This window comes from Hylobates moloch, unplaced genomic scaffold (assembly GCF_009828535.3).
Source record: "Hylobates moloch isolate HMO894 unplaced genomic scaffold, HMol_V3 SCAFFOLD_16, whole genome shotgun sequence".
NCBI classification, from domain to species: Eukaryota; Metazoa; Chordata; class Mammalia; order Primates; family Hylobatidae; genus Hylobates; species Hylobates moloch.
In genome coordinates, this window is record NW_026652291.1 from 62064752 (window position 1) to 62081479 (window position 16728).

At 37.4% G+C, this 16728-nt stretch overlaps 1 long non-coding RNA gene across 2 annotated transcripts in view; it reads right to left on the reverse strand.

Annotated features, from left to right (window-relative positions):
* The window catches only part of LOC131381566 (uncharacterized), a 34166-nt gene extending 17766 nt beyond the window's left edge, over positions 1 to 16400 (reverse strand). For both annotated transcript variants that reach the window (XR_009210393.1, XR_009210392.1), the window contains exons 1-4: positions 16356 to 16400; positions 15936 to 15996; positions 5294 to 5434; positions 331 to 411 (exon numbers count right to left, since the gene is read on the reverse strand). This is a non-coding gene — a long non-coding RNA (uncharacterized LOC131381566). The remainder of the gene's footprint in view (positions 1 to 330; positions 412 to 5293; positions 5435 to 15935; positions 15997 to 16355) is intronic.
* Between the last annotated feature and the right edge of the window lie 328 nt (positions 16401 to 16728).

Genomic DNA, 16728 nt, shown 5'->3' on the forward strand with positions numbered 1-16728 from the left:
TAGAAGTGCCACAGTAAACGACCAGACAGGGAAAGACAAGCAGAGAAATTTGGGAAGGTATTTCATCGCCCACTAGCCAGTTTGTAAATGTTCATTCTAAATGATTTGTGGTAAGAGTATAGCACTAAGTTGGTTTCTTTCTGCTCCCAGCACACTCCTTCTGGGCAGTCTCCTTTTTTTTTAAATGAGTATGAAGGTACACTGACAATGTAAATTAGTTTTAATATTTTAAGATTAACCTTACCTTGGCTCCTGAGGTCTTGGTGCATTCTCAAGGGAAAGGAAGGAAGGCAAGTAGGGCAGTAAGGGCAAGAGAATTATTAAACCCACCTCAAATCCTGCTTTTCTCTTGATGAGGATGGTGACCTGTCTTAAAGTTATGGTCTTCTATCCAGGGGTTCTACAAAGACCCTGAAATTATATGTAAAATACTGTGTGCATCGAATTGTTACAGAAAGACACTTTCCAACTCCCTCCCCATCATCTTTCTTTGCCAAATGATTCTGCAACACTTGCTATTCATGGACAGCTGTTCTTACTCCTTCACACTTTCCCAAGCCTGGAAACCCTCATTTTATTCGTCATCGGTGTATTTTCATTCTTGCTCCTACAATCCATTCTGTTCTCAGTGGTCAGTGAACTCAAGAAAGAAAAACCTTGTACATTTATACTGGGATGGGGAGGGGAAAAAAACAAAAACAAAACCCCTCTTTGGTGGCTCCCCTTTGCATTTATAATAAAATCCAAAGTTCTACCCTGCAACCTAGTCTAGTGCCACCCCCCTTCCTCCAGAAGTTTCTTCAGTTCTGCTTTCTCTCTGTTCCACAGTGCTGTGCTCTTCTCCGATTCTGTTCTCACTGTCTGCAGTGCTCTCTGCTCTCTTTGCCTGGCCAAATTCAACCCATCCTGCAAGTTCACCTTAAGTTGGACACTCACAAAGGGAAATTATTTAATTACATCTTCTAAACGTATTTTTTTCTATTATGAATAGTATCATCTAAAAAAGTTTCTTGGCTGGGTGCTGTGGCTCACACTTGTAATCCCAGCACTTCAGGAGGCTGAGGCAGGAGGATGGCTTGAACTCAGGAGTTCAAGACTAGCCTAGGCAACACAGCAAGACCTCATATCTACTAAAAAAATTTTTTAAAAAATTAGCCAGGCATAGTGGTGCACACCTGTAGTCCCAGCTACTTGGGAGGCTAATGTAGGAGGATCACTTGAGCCCAGAAGATAGAGGCTGTAGTGAGCTGTGATCTTGCCATTGCACTTTAGCCTGAGTGACAGAGCAAGACCCTGTCCCCAAAATTAAAAAAAATTTTCTTATTATATTTTAAAACTATGTATTTATCTTTCTATTTATTCATATAATGTTTATCTCACCTTATAGACTCAAGTTGCTATGAAGACAGTGCCTTTTTTCCCCTCACTAACTGTTGTATTCCTATGCTCGCCTGAGTACCTGCCTGAAATATTGCATGGTCTTTAAAACTATTTATTGATTGAGCTACTGACTGACACAATGAATGAACATTATTGGCATTTAAATTAAGGAGAGTAGTTCTGTTAGAACAAAAAAATGAATGCTAAAATAAAATGAGACATTAAAAATTATTGAGGCATGTATTTATTGGCATAGTAAGATAGCCTGGTGACTGGGTGCAGTGGCTCACGCCTGTAATCCCAGTACTTTGGGATGCCGAGGCAGGCAGATCACTGGAGGTCAGGAGTTCAAGACCAGCCTGGCCAACATTGTGAAACCCTGTCTCTACTAAAAATACAAAAATTAGCTGGGTGTGGTGGCACATGCCTGTAATCCCAGCTACTTGGGAAGCTGAGACAGGAGAATCGCTTGAACCCGGGAGGCGGAGGTTGCACAGTGAGCCGAGATCACATCACTGCACTCCAGCCTGGGTAACAGAGTGAGACTCCATCTCAAAAAAAAAAAAAAAAAAAAAAAGAAAGATAACATAGCCTGGTATATTTTTGATTGGGGAAAGAGATGATTTACAAAATATTGTGCATTGTTTTATCTTTTTTTTTGGTTTTGTTTTGTTTTGTTTTTTGAGACAGGTCTCACTCTGTTGCCTAGTCTGAAGTGCAGTGGCATGATCACAGCTTACTGTAACCTCCATCTCCCGGGCTCAGGTGATCCTTCCACCTCAGCCTCCTGAGTAGCTGGGACTACAAGTGGGAGCCACCACACCTGGCTAATTTTTGTATTTTTTTGTAGAGATGGGGTTTCACCATGTTGGCCAGACTGGTCTCGAACTCCTGACCTCAAGAGATGCACCTGTCTTTGCCTCCCAAAGTGCTAAGATTATAGGCTTGTGCTACATGCCTGGCCTGGTGTTTTAATATTGTATATGAAAAAGAAAAATATTGGATACAAAGAATTCAAAATTTCATTTAGATAGGAGGAATAAGTTCAGGGGATCTATTGTACAACATGATGAATATAGTTAATAATATGTTGTATACTTATTAAAATTGCTGAAAATTGCTTAGATTTTAGATTTCTTATCATATACACAAAAGTATGTAAGGTAATAGATCTGTTAATTAGCTTGATTTAGCCATTCTACAATGTGTGCATATATAGAAACATCATGTTGCACACCATAAATATATACAATTTTTGAAAATTAAAAATAAAAATATTGGTCTATATGTATATGCAAAAATGTAAACAACAGTTCTTTGGGTGGCAGATTTTAAGTGGTTTCTATTTGTTTTACTTATTTGTGTTTTTTTCATATAATTGTTTTGTTTTAAAGTTATAGAAGCCATTGATTCCTTAAGTAATCTATTAATTCATTCAACAACTATTTGTTATCTACTTTGTATCAAGCATTGTTCCAGAAACTGAATTTATGTGCTGATTATAAAATTCAAGTGCAAATCCTTTTGTGTACACCTTCTTTTTAACATTTCTTTCTAGTTAACCACTGTAACAGTGTAGATGGATCCTTCTAAATGTTTTCTTTTTTCCTTTGATAGTATTTATATACATTTTATTTTATGCAGTCATAGATTTTTGAACATAATATGATCATACTATGCCTATCTTTCTGTTGCTTCCTTTTAAACAACTTAATATATCCAGGAAAAATTTTCATGTCACCACATTTAAAGGTATCTCATTAAGAAGGAAAAAAGCTGCATATTTCCATAATTATTTCATCAATTCTCTTATTAATGAGCACTTGAGTTGTTTCAAATTTATTTTCTAAGTTACATGCACACACACCCCAAAATATGTTATTTTGTTATTTGGGTTTTTTTTGTTCGTTTTGTAGAGATGGAGTTTCACCATGTTGGTCAGATAGGTCTTGAACTCCTGACCTCGAACTATCTGCCTGTCTTGGCTTCCCAAAGTACTGGGAACTACAGGTGTGAGCCATCATGCCCAGCCCCCAACAATATATTATTTGTTTAATTAAAAGTAAGGTTAAAAAAAAGACAGGGAGCACTTAGCCATTCATGACACAAGGCAAATGTTATGCCAAAATGGCTTGACACTGCAAAAAAATTACTCATAATATTTGTGGACTAGACTTGAAAAGGTGACTGTTGTGACCACTTTTCAACTTGAAATTGACTTTTTGTGTCTAGGAATTCTTTTTTTTTTTTTTTTTTGAGACGGAGTCTTGTTCTGTCGCCCAGGCTGGAGTGCAGGGGCGCGATCTCAGCTCACTGCAAGCTCCGCCTCCCGGGTTCACGCCATTCTCCTGCCTCAGCCTCCCAAGTAGCTGGGACTACAGGCGCCCACCACCATGCCCGGCTAATTTTTTGTATTTTTTAGTAAAGATGGGGTTTCACCGTGTTAGCCAGGATGGTCTCGATCTCTTGACCTCGTGATCCACCCGCCTCGGCCTCCCAAAGTGCTGGGATTGCAAGCGTGAGCCACTGCACCCAGCCTGTGTCTAGAAATTCTTAAATTGGGTCAATCTGAACATACGGCCAAGCACCGTCAGTGGTAGGCAATATTTTATGAGCAGAATAAATTATTCACATTTTGATGCCATTGTAATGATTTTTAGGTAGATGAAAAATGTTTAATTTTAGTCTTTTCCCAAAGGAGAAATATTTTCCTTCAATGAGTTATTGTATATTGGTGATGCTTGCTGGGAATCAAAATCTGGTGAGAAAAAAATCTCTCAGAAAAAAAAAAATTCTCAGAATCTTTTATACTGTAAAAGAGGAAGGATGAAAGGGAAAGCCAAACTTGAATTACTTATGCAGATTTTATTTGGAAGTGACACCTACTTTACATGTTTGAAAAATGCTCATGCTTCTAATATTAACACCTATTGGATCAATAGATATGTTACAGCATGTTAAATTATGTATAAAATAAACAAGATAGTGTTAGTGCTTGCCTTCTACAGGCTTAGAGTCTATAATTCCAAAGGTTATCTATGAATTTCAGATCTGAAAATTAGAGATTCACCTATGCCTTTTTTTTCTTTTACTTATTCTTAAGATTTTAAAGTAAAATTTACATAAAGTGGAATGCACCTATTAAGAATGCAGATTGGCTGGGCACAGTGGCTGATGCCTGTAATCCCAGCACTTTGGGAGGCTGAGGTGGGAGGTTTGCTTGAGCCCAGGTGTTGGAGACTAGCCTATGCAACATAGGCAGATCCCATCTCCACAAACAATAAAAGAATTGGCCGGGTGTGGTGGTGCACATCTGTGGTCCCAGCTACTGGGAAGGCTGAGGTGAGAGGATCACTTGAACCCTGGAGGTTGAGGCTGCAGTGAGCAGTGATTGTGCCACTGCACTCCAGCCTGAGTGACAGAGTGAGACTTCATCTAAAAAAAAAAAAAGTGCATATTGATGAGCTTTGACAAATATATAAGCCTCTTTCATCCTTATCTCAACTGGGATATATTTCTATCACCCCAAAACTTCCCTCGTGCCCATTTCCAGTCAACATTCTTCTTGTGCCCTAAGTCAACCATTCTTCTGGTTTCCATCATCATAGATTATTTTTTTACCTGTTCTTGGACTTCATATAAACAAAATTACATATGTTCTTTTGTATCTTTTCTTTTATTCAACGTAATGTCCCTAAAATTTATTCACGTTGTTCTGTGTATCAGAAGTTCATTCCTTTTTATTGATGGAGTGCTATTTCATTGTATGGTTATATTTCAGTTTGCTTATTCATTATCCTATTGATGGACATTTGGGTTGTTTCAGATTTTGGCTGTTATGAATAAGGCTGCTTTGAACATTTTATACAAGTCTTTTTGTAAATACATGTTTTTGTTTCTCTTGGGTAAGTACCTAGGATTGGATTGCTGGGTCAAAGAACAGGAGCCTGTTTAACTTCAGAAGACACTGGCAGCTTTCATTTCTTCTTTGGTGTAACGTGGTATTCATTTTTTCATTCTTCTGAAGTACTTGAGGGTCCTCAGAGGAATGAATCTATTAAAGCAGGAATGATTATTAATTAAATTTTGTGACAAAGTATGCAATTTTTGTGTCAGGGATTTCAGCTCTGCAAAGAGTTGTCTCAATTACCTAAAATCAAACTTAATTACCTAAAATCAAACTTAATAATTACCATGGCGTTCCAAAAGCCTTAAAGGTCAATGTACTTCATATAAAATCTTGAATAATCTTTTAAAAAGAAAATTATATCAGTCAGGATCTAGCCAGGAAAAAAAGATATTTTAACAAGAGAAAATTTAACATAAATAATTGTTAACTAGGTATACAATTATTAGCTAGGTAACTGAAAAAGAAAGAGAGAACAGCAAAGTGTAATATAAGTAGCAAATACAGAAGCATCTACCTTTCCCTCAGGGTGGAGGCAAAGGGAAGAGATTGAAATTCTTAAAATTTAGTAGTGTAGGTCTAAAACTCAGACTGTATGGGCATTGCTTGGCACATGTTGATGTTTTGAGGTGGGGGTCAGGTGTCTATAGGCCCGCCCAGCCTACTACCTGTTTTTTGTATAACCTTGGAGTTAAGAATGGTTTTTATATATTTTTAAAACATTGATTAAAAAAATAAAAGAATAAGGGTGTTAGTTTCCTGGGGCCACCTGTAACAAAGTACCACAAATTACATGACTTAAAACAACAGAAATTTACTCTCTTACAGTTCTGGGAACTAGAAATCCAAAATAGTTAGCAACAAGCCGATGATTTCCAGGAGAGTCTAGGTAGAATCCTTCTTTGACTTTTTCTAGTTTCTGGAGGTGGCAATAGTCCTTGGCTTGTAGCTGCATTGCTCCAATCTTGGCTTCCATTCACAGAATGGACTCCTCTCTGTGTCCATGTCTTTGCATGACATTTTTCTCTTGTAAGGGCACCATTTGGTTGGGCATGAAGGCTCATGCCTGTAATTGCAGCACTTTAGGAGGTGGAGGAGGAAGGATCACTTGAGCCCAGGAGTTCAAGACTGGCCTGGGCAACATAGCAAGACCTCATTTCTAAAAAAAAAAAAAGTAAAAAGAAGGATATCAGTCATATTGGATTAGGGCCACCCTAATGACTTCACCTTAATTTGATTATCTGCAGAAACTTCATTTCCAAATAAGGTCACAATCACAGATATAGGAGGTTAGAAGTAAAACATATCTTTTTGAGAGCACAATTCCACTTATAATGATAATAATATTTTGTGACACATGAAATTCATATAAGATTAAAATTTCAGTGTCCAAAAATAAAGTTATACTTGCCATGCATATTCATTTAAATATTATCTACAACTTTCTACAATAGCAGAGTTGAGTAGTTGCTATACAAACGAATGGACTGCAAAACTTGAAATATTTTCTATGTGGTCCTTATAGCAAAAGTTTGCTGACACCCATTCAATGTGACTGGTTTTGCAAGGATTGGAAAACATGCAAATTGGATTCAGCTGCTGCTACTGGAAGGCCTTGATACTCTCAGATGAAGAAGACCTATTATTGTGCGATGCCCAGAGGGACATGGAACAGAGAAGTCCACAGGAAGCAAATGAGAAGGAGGAAGTTCCTTTATTCTCCTTCTTTTAGTTTCCCTATGTTTGTGGAGCTTCAGAGGGAAAGCCTAAGTTGGGAAAGTAGAAGTGTGGTTTATGAAGTCTCAGTTCCAGAAACATAAGGCAGAGAGAAGAGTAGCTTTGGAACTTGTAGACAATAACTTAATAATTTGTACACACACGCACACACACTCACATCCAGCAAGGAAAAAATATGCATAGTTACTATAATCCTCATTTCCATAACAACTTGAGGCCATAGTTTATATTATTCTTTTAGAAATATTTTATGTAAAGTAAACATATTTATATAGGTATAAAATTAAAATTACACACACACATATATAAGTATATATATTATATATATATATAAAACTAAACTTAATCATTTTGAGATGATTGTAGATTTACCCGCAGTTCTAAGAAATACCCTGGAGAAATCCCATATACCCTACTTACTTTCCTCCAATGCTAATATCTTACAGAACTTTAGTACAATATTACAACTAAGATATTGACATTGATACAGTCAAGATGCGGAGAATTTTCATCACAAAGATTCTTGTAGCATTCTTTTATAGTATTCTTCCTTCTTTCTCACCAATTCCCAACCTCATTCTTAGCCTCAGGAAATCACCAACCTGTTCTCCATTTCTATTATTTTGTCATTTCGAGAGTGTTATATAAATGGGCTCATACAGTACGTAACCTTTTGGGATTGGCTTTTTGGGCTCACCGTAATTCTCCGGACATTCATTCAAGTTGTTGTGTGTATCAATAGTTCACTCCTTTTTCTTGCTGAGTAGTATTGCATGTATGGATAGACCAGATTTTGTATAACTGTTCGCTCATGAAAGGACATCAGGGCTGTACTCAGTTTTAGGCTATTACAAATAAAGTAGCTAAAAACACCCATGTATAGGTTTTTTTGCGGATGGAAGTTTTTTACCACCCCCTTCCCCCCTGACTAAAAGCTGGTCTATTTTGGGTTCTCCATTCTGTTCCTGGGTTGTATGACAGTTGCATATTTAGTTTTATAGGAAGCTGCCAAAATAATCTCCAGAGTATCTGTAGCATTTTATATTCCCACCAGCAATGTATGAGTGATCCAGTTTCTACGCATTTTTGTCTGTATGTGGTGTTGTCACAATTTTTTATTTTAGCTGTTCTAATAGGTGTGTAATGGCATCTCACTGTAGTTTTAATTTACATTTCCCTGCCAGTTAATGATGTGAAATGTCTTATAATGTACTTATTTGCCACCTGTATATCCTCTTCACTAGTATGTCTGTTTATGTCTTTGCTCATTTTCTAATTGGGTTTTTCCTTGTTAAGTTTTTAGAATAGTTTATATATTATAGATATTAGTCCTTTGCCAGATACATTTTTGCAAATATTTTCTCTTAATTTGAAGCTTGTCTCTTCATCCTTTCAATAGAACCTTTTACAGAGCAAAAGTGTGAATTTTTTTTTTTTTTTTGAGACAGAGTCTCACTCTGTCGCCCAGGTTGGAGTGCAGTGGCGCGATCTCGGCTCACGGCAAGCTCCGCCTCCTGGGTTCACTGGGTTCACGCCATTCTCCTGTCTCAGCCTCCCAAGTAGCTGGGACTACAGGTGTCCGCCACCATGCCCGGCTAATTTTTTGTAAAAAGTGTGAAATTTTGATGAAATCCAATTTATCAATCTTTTCTTTTATGGATCATGATTTTGGTGTCAAATCTAAAAATTCTTTACCTAGTCTTAGATTCTGAAGAGTTTCTCTTATGACTCTTTTCTAAGAGTTTTATGGTTTTAAAATTTCACTTAAATATTTAATCCTTTTTTTTTTTTTGAGACAGGGCCTTGCCCTGTCACCCAGGCTGGGGTGCAGCCTTGACTTCCTAAACTCAAGCCATCCTCCCACTTCAGCCTCCTGATTAGCTGGTACCACAGGCACATGCCATAACGCCTGGCTAATTTTTTGTACCTTTTTTTTAGAGATGAGGTTTCACCATGTTGCTCAGGCTAATACTTTTTGAGTTAATTTTAATTTGATGTTGAAGCTTAGGGCCACGTTCATCTTTTTGGCTTATGGATGTCCAATTGTTTCAGCACCATTGTTGAAAAGTTATCATTCCTCCACTGAATTATTTTTGCACCATTGTGAAAAATAAACTGCACATATTTGTATGGGTCTATTTTGGGTTCTCCATTCTGTTCCATCGATTTATGTGTCTATTTTATCACCATATAGCCTTGATTACTGTAGCTATATAATTTGAAATCAAGTAGAATAATTCTTCTTGCTTTATTCTTTATCAAAATGGTTGTAGCTATTCTAGTTCCTTTGCCTTTCCATATACATTTTACAATAATCTTGTCTACATCTACAAATTCTCTTGCTGGAATTTTGATAGAAATTACATTTGACCTGTATATTGAGAAGGCTGTGAGTTAGGTTAGCAATTTGCGGAACCAATTTCCCTGTAACCATCTCCATTGTTTATTTGCATACATTAATATTCATTGACACACAAGCCAGTGTGTGCATGCATGTGTGTATGTAAAGAAAAAAAGGGGAGGGGGGAACTTCTTTCTTCTCCTGATTTAGTGTCATATGAGGTATAAGCAGCTCAGTGAGGGTTTGGGGCACAGGTGAAAAATCTACCAAATAAAATCTTTAGATACAACCATTAAGATGTGACCAATTTGGTTGAGGTGTTTTGATGCAGCCCATTTAAAACACAGTATCACTGTTGTATTGCCAACTTATATAAGTAACGAATATCCTTGTGTCATTTCTAACCCCCATTCAAATCATGGAGGATTTTCATATTCAGTTGTGTTTATTTTTGTATTGGCCCACATTTTTGTCCTATGTATAAAGTTTAAAATTAATTTTTAAAAAATTTGAATAGGCAACGGATATATTCAAAATTTAAAAAATGTAATGCATCATGTAATACCATCACAAAAACAACAAAACAATATATGAAGAAGCAAACCTTATATTCTTACAGCCACACTATCCATATCCATTTAATTCTACCCCACCCCCAACAGGTAAACCAGTTTTTAATTTGTTTATCATTCCAGGGAATAACCTGCATATATGTTTACATACACACTTAGAGTATTTACTTCAAAACACTACCATTAAAAATGTAAATAAATTTTGACTTTTTATTACTTTGACGGTAAATATGGTCTGTGATCTCAATTTGTTCCATTTTTAAAAAACACAATTCGTAATAATGTATCTTGAGAGTGAATACCCTCATTTTTAAAATTTTTATTAAAAATTAAATCTTGGCAAGTTTTCCCCTCACTTTCTTACCTTTTATGTAACAATATAATTAGATAAATCTGTTTAATTTTAAGGCCTGAAGATTCTTTATAAATTATGTAATCTTACTCAAGACATTTTGAGACCAGGAGAAGAGAAGGAGTGTGTTCAGGACCACAGGGTCAATTTGTGGCAGGGCTGGGAGTGGAACAGAGGCCCAGTCCAGAGCTGCCCTCTGCCCACACTCCTGAACCCACCCATTGCTGTGAGATGACTTAGACTTATTGTTACAATGGCTGAAATCCATTGGAAAAATGTTTCTGCCATTCATCTCAATCCTCTGCTAGTCATGCGGTTTATCATTTATAAATGAGGATTTCTTCTTTCTTGCTGACAGTTTCATGATTTTAGTTGTTTCTGCTCTCTTAACATTTGCCCAGTTCAATGATTAATCCTCTGATCTGAGTCCACTTAGATCGGAGTAATATCTTGCCAATGAGAATGAGCAAGTGAATAATTGAAATTTTTATTAAGGATGAAATTTCTTTACTATATTTTATTTATTATATATGATAGTTTCAACTTTCTGAGTCTCTCTTGTCAAATGCATTCTTTCTCATTATCTCCTTTATAAAATGTTTAATTTAAATGGTCAGTCTTCTGTTCTTATGCAGGAGAACGTTAGCCTGATCCTCAACCAATTAATACCACGTTTCAAGTTGGGTTTGACTTCTACTAATGTAGTAGTCTGACCCCTAGTGGTTATAAGAAACATCTGCACGGCTTATTGTAAGCGAATTTTGACTGGATTTTCTGAAAAGTGAATATCGGACAATGAATTTCTCCTTGAAAATAAATAAAATAAAAATGAAAGAAGAATTTTGAGTCCATAGAAGAAATAATAATAGAGAATTTCAGGTAAAATCATGTTTCTATAAAAATAATTTCCAGATCGGTATTTTTACTGATTTTTTAGTATTATGTGATCAGGCTGGACTTAAAAACACACTTATGTTCCAGGAATTCATTCTATGTTATTTATTGGAAACAAAGCTTGTTTGCCCTCAAAATTAATGTCATTGTCCCAGCATGCCCTTTCTAGTCTGCGTAGAATTGGGATCAAACTTAGAGCTGGATGACATTTTTGTGGTCTGAAGATCAGAGAGCCAGAAAGGATTGGCCACAAAGTGAAGTCACAAAGTGAAATTATCAGTGAATCTAAGCGAACTCTGTCTTTCATGAGGCCCTGAGGTCTAGGAGGGCCTGAGTCACAGCAGGAGAGTACAACCTGCCCTTGATTCTTGGGAGCTGGGAAGAAAAGCCGTGCTGCAGGAGAGAAGGAGGAGGGTCTCAAGAGTGTGGATCCAGGAAGGAACAAATTGTAAAAACTATAAATGCAGTATGTGCTTACTGTAAAAATGTCCAAACAGAAGGATATGAAGTAAAAAGTAAAAATTCCTCTTTTTTTCCAGCCTGAGTTCCGCCAAAACCATAGACTAGAACTATGTACTTAGACATGCAACCACCAGACATTTTTTGTGTGCACGCATGTGCGCACACGCGCACACACACACACACACACACACTTATTTCACATGAGTTCATGTTATACATATTGTTCTATAAACTGATTTCTTCACCCTTGGACATCTTTCCAAGTCAGTATATTCTTTTCTTTTTGAGACGAAGTCTCGCTCTGTGGCCCAGGCTGGAGTGAGGTGGCGCGATCTCGGCTCACCGCAAGCTCCACCTCCCGGGTTCACGCCAGTCTCCTGCCTCAGCCTCTCGAGTAGCTGGGACTACAGGCGCCCACTACCACTCCCGGCGAATTGTTTTGTATTTTTAGTAGAGACGGGGGTTTCACCGTGTTAGCCAGGATGGTCTCGATCTCCTGACCTCCTGATCCACCTGCCTCGGCCACCCAAAGTGCTGGGATTACAGGCATGAGCCACCGCGCCCGGCCCAAGTCAGTATATGCTTATTGTCTGCGTATCTACTCTTCTAATATAAGAATGTGGGCTAATTTATTAACTATCCTTAAGTAATTTACATGTAGATGTTTTTAAATTTTTCTACTACTGTAAACAATGTTTTAATAAACACCCTAGGACATGTAACTACAGACTTATACAAGTATGTATATACATATATATACATATATGTGGAGTAAATGCCATTAAAATAAAATTTTAGGTCAAAGCTCATGCAGAATTACAATCTTGACAGTTAATAAAAGCATATTTTTGAAATTGATATTGTCCCATCTCCCTTCCTTCACTTATTCCTTGTTCCTGGTGCCCCTTCCCAGGCCCTGACGGCTTTATATTTCTCTTTCCTTTAGTCAGTCCTGCCCTTTGTCCTTTATGCACATCTAACCTTTTCTTTTGTGAAAAGAATGAAGTCTTCCCCTGTGAATTTCCTCAACTCCCTTTGCTCTGTGTAGATGTGCTGACACCTTTTTCTCTCCCTCTCTCTTTATGCCTCTCAGACAGCTGAGGAAGAAGCACCCTTCTAGCCTCCACCTGTTCACTTTTGCCACACCCCTTCTTATACCTTCTGAGCCCTTCTCCCATCAGGTATCCCTTAATGCTTCTTTAATCTCTCCTTTTTTACTTCGTGTTTCTACCTGGTTATAAAATGGTATCCTCTATCCTTTAAGCCACGTTTTCTGTAGCCTGTCTTCTAAACACTAGTTTTAGGAGGTACTCAGTGGAAAAAATCATTTCGTCAAATAAATTTGAGTCATTCATATACTATTAACTTCCTTTTGAATATTTAGAACTCACAGTAGCTTGTTAAAGGTGTTGGGAAGTTCTGCAGTAATGAAAAGACATCTGCTTACCTTTGCTTACTCCATATATCCCTAAATTATTTTACCATAAAACCTACCCTTTCCCTTTTTAATCTTGTTATGTTTTTTAATATCTATAGATACCTTTTGGGAAATTTTTCTTGTCTCTGTGACTCTGCCAAATTCTAAAGCTAAGGTTTTTTCTTCTATTTTTTAAATTAAAAAAATTTTTAAATGGATAGATAATCATACATATTTATGGGGTACGTAGTGATATGACAATACATACAATGTGTAATGATAAGATTGGAGTAATTAGCATATCCATCATTTCAAATAGTTATCATTTCTTTATGTTAGGAGCATTCAATATCCTCCTTCTAGCTATTTGAACCTTTATATTGTTATTAACTATAGTTACCTACAGTGCTATAGAATGCTAGAGCTTAGTCCTCCTGTCTAGCTATAATTTCGTATCCTTTAACAAATCTCTCCCTACATCCCATCCCTTTTCCCCTACCCTTCTCAGCCTCTAGTATCCTGTGTTCTACTTTTTACTTCTATGAGGTTAACTTTTCTTTAGCTTCTGCATGTGAATGAGAACATGCGGTGTTTAACTTTTTGTTCCTGGCTTATTTCACTTAACATAATGTCCTCCAGTTCCATTCATGAAATGTCATATATATAGATGATATGGTTTGGCCATGTTCCCATTCAAATCTCAAGTTGAATTGTATCACCTGGAATTCCCACGTGTTTTGGGAGGGACCCAGGGTGAGGTACTGAATCATGGGGGCTGGTCTTTCCTGTGCTATTCTTGTGATGGTGAATAAGTCTCATGAAATCTGATAGGTTTATCAGGGGTTTCCACTTTTGCTTCCTCCTTATTCTCTCTTCCCGTGCCACCATGTAAGAAATGCCTTTTGCCTCCTGCCATTATTCTGAGGCCTCCCCAGCCATGTGGAATTAAACCTCTTTTTCTAATGGCTGATAGTATTCCATTGTGTGTATATACCACATCTTCTTTATCCAGCCATCTGTTGTTAGACCCTAGGTTGATTCCATATCTTGGCTATTGTGAATAGTGCTGTAATAAAAATGAGAGTGCAGAGGTCTCTTTGTTACACCGATTTTCTTTCCTTTGGATAAATGCCCTGGTAGTGGGATTGCTGGATTATGTGGTAGCCCTATTTGTAGTTTTTTGAGGAATCACGTATTGTCTTCTGTAGTAGCTTTGCTAGTATAAGTCCTACCAACCACATATAAGTTTTCTGTTTCTCTGCATCCTTGCCAGCATTCATTAGTTTTTATTTTTCGATAATAGGGGCTGAGATCATACCTCATTGTGGTTTTGATTTGCATTTCTCTGTTGATTAGTGATGTTGAACATTTTTTCATATACTTGTTGGCCATTTGTGTGTCCTTTAAGTTTTTTAAGGTCTAGAGTACATAATTTATCTCTGCACTTCAAAAAAAAACTGCTTATTCTCAGACAACCCATTGCAACATGGTCTCTACCCTGACCATTCTACTGAAGTCCGCTGAACCTATTTGATTCTGGGTTCCCAGTTGCTAAATTGGGGCCTTTCTCTCAGTCCTCCTCTTGGATTTCTTGCTAAGGAAACAAATGTTTTTTGTTACCAGAGTTTTTCATTTAATTGCAAAAAAAATCACTAATTGATACACATAGGTCTTGAAACATCTTCCCTTTCCTCACTTCTGAACCCAGGAGCTGTCCAAGAGCACCAGCACGTTTTGAAATTCTCTTCTTACAGCAGACAGGGATTCAGGCAGTCCAGGAAAGTCTGCTAGTTGAGAGAAGCTTGAGCAGTTCCTCTCAACCAGCAGAGTCCCTCTAAACTTATAAAGAAATTGCCACTGCTTCTCTTGTGTGCCCTTTTCTCACACAGGAGTAGTGGCAATTTCTTTGTAAGTTGAGCATTGTCTAAATAGTTCTCCTAAATAGAAGATGTGGAACTCACATACCAGTTCAAGAATCTTTCATCTGACTGGAAGGTAAAGCTGAAAATCCAGACACTGTGTGGAGTAATGGCAGTGGGTAATTACCCAAATATTTATATTTTCAACATTAAAAAAATATTTTCTACAGCTATTGTTGGGAGAAATAGTTGAGTCATTTGTTCACGTTGACTAGGTTTTATTTATAGAATAACTTACATTATTTTCGAGTTGGCATGTTGTCATCATTTCCTACTCTGTTTCCAGGGTCGGTCCTGCCTTCCTAAAAATGTTTCTGACACTTCTATGTTTGTTCAAATGAATTTTTTCATCACAACAATTGATTACAGAAGTCAGGATATGCCAGACCTTGACTGCCTATTCATGAGAGAGAGAAGTCATAGGGCCAGATGATGTCAGTTATCAGATGTCAGAGCCAGCCTGATAAGACATGAGTTGGGAGAGAATTGAAGGTCAGAGGAGTCCCATATGAAAGGTGAAACCAGAGTAAATGCAGAAAAGAAAATTGTAAACATCGATGGTCATGTATGGAGGTGCAATGCCTAGATTCACATTCGATAAAACTGTCCCTGGCCCAGTCCCTCAGATGGAAGATGAGCAGCTCTTCCTTTCCCTTGCTTGCTGCTTGGCTGGGGGAGAATGCTTTGTCATGCTGACCCCTGGATAGGATTAAAATTGTTTTTTCAAATTTTAATAATTTCATAAACTTCTCTGAGATGACAATCCTCATTTTTGAATCTTCTGTGTTTTTTTGAAGCCCTATGCCTGGAGCATGGTGCTGGCTTCTGATAGGCAGGCATCTTTCTCTTCATTTTACATCCACAAAGAAGTTAAGTGAGGGTGCCTTTTGGTGCAAAATCATGGCAGAGTTGGGAATCTGGTAGGTTCCTGAGACCTCTGGGTTGGGTACTCACCATTCAAATGTAGTGGTTGGGAAATACTGCTTCCTAATGCTGTATGTGCAGAAGTTATTTTCTGAAAAAGAAATTTGAGGCTGTGCTAAGGAGAAGACACATAAATTCAATTTCTCTTTTCTCCTCAGTCCCTCCACCTTCCCTATACCAGTTGCAATCCTATTACCAATTGTCTGGTGGTAGGGGACATCCAACACTAAGGAAAAATGTCACTAAAGGAAATAGTAGCCTTTAAAGGGCTTTTTAGTGATTTTCAGTGGATTTAACTGTTATCCTCAGGCTTTTGGACAACATTATCTCTTCCTATTGAAAACAGATTGCGCTTTTTGTTTTTAAGCTGAACGTACCTAGTGCAAGGAAATTACTAAGATCAGTCTTGATATACCAAATTGAGAACATTATCGTAAAATTCATACTTACAGTGCAATTTGGATACTTATAAGGACCAAAGGAAGGTACAGGAAAAGAAAAAGGAAAAAAAAAAAAGAGGAAGTAAATGAGAACTGAGAAAAAGAAAGGGCTCTATGAGGTAATGATGAATAGAACAATGGCTCATTATTACATATGGAAAAGAGTAACCTTGCTGAGACTCTGAGAGGCCACCTATGCCGTAAGACGCCCTCCACCACCAATGAGCTCTAGGTGCTCTAGGGAGATAAACATAACCGCGTAAGTCTCATGAGGGGTGGGAAAAAACAAACAGAAAAACCCCACTGTTGTCTGGGTTCAAAACAGCTTTACTCTGAGATAATCTTATAAAATTGTACAGGAAATGGGAAAGCATTTCTCTACT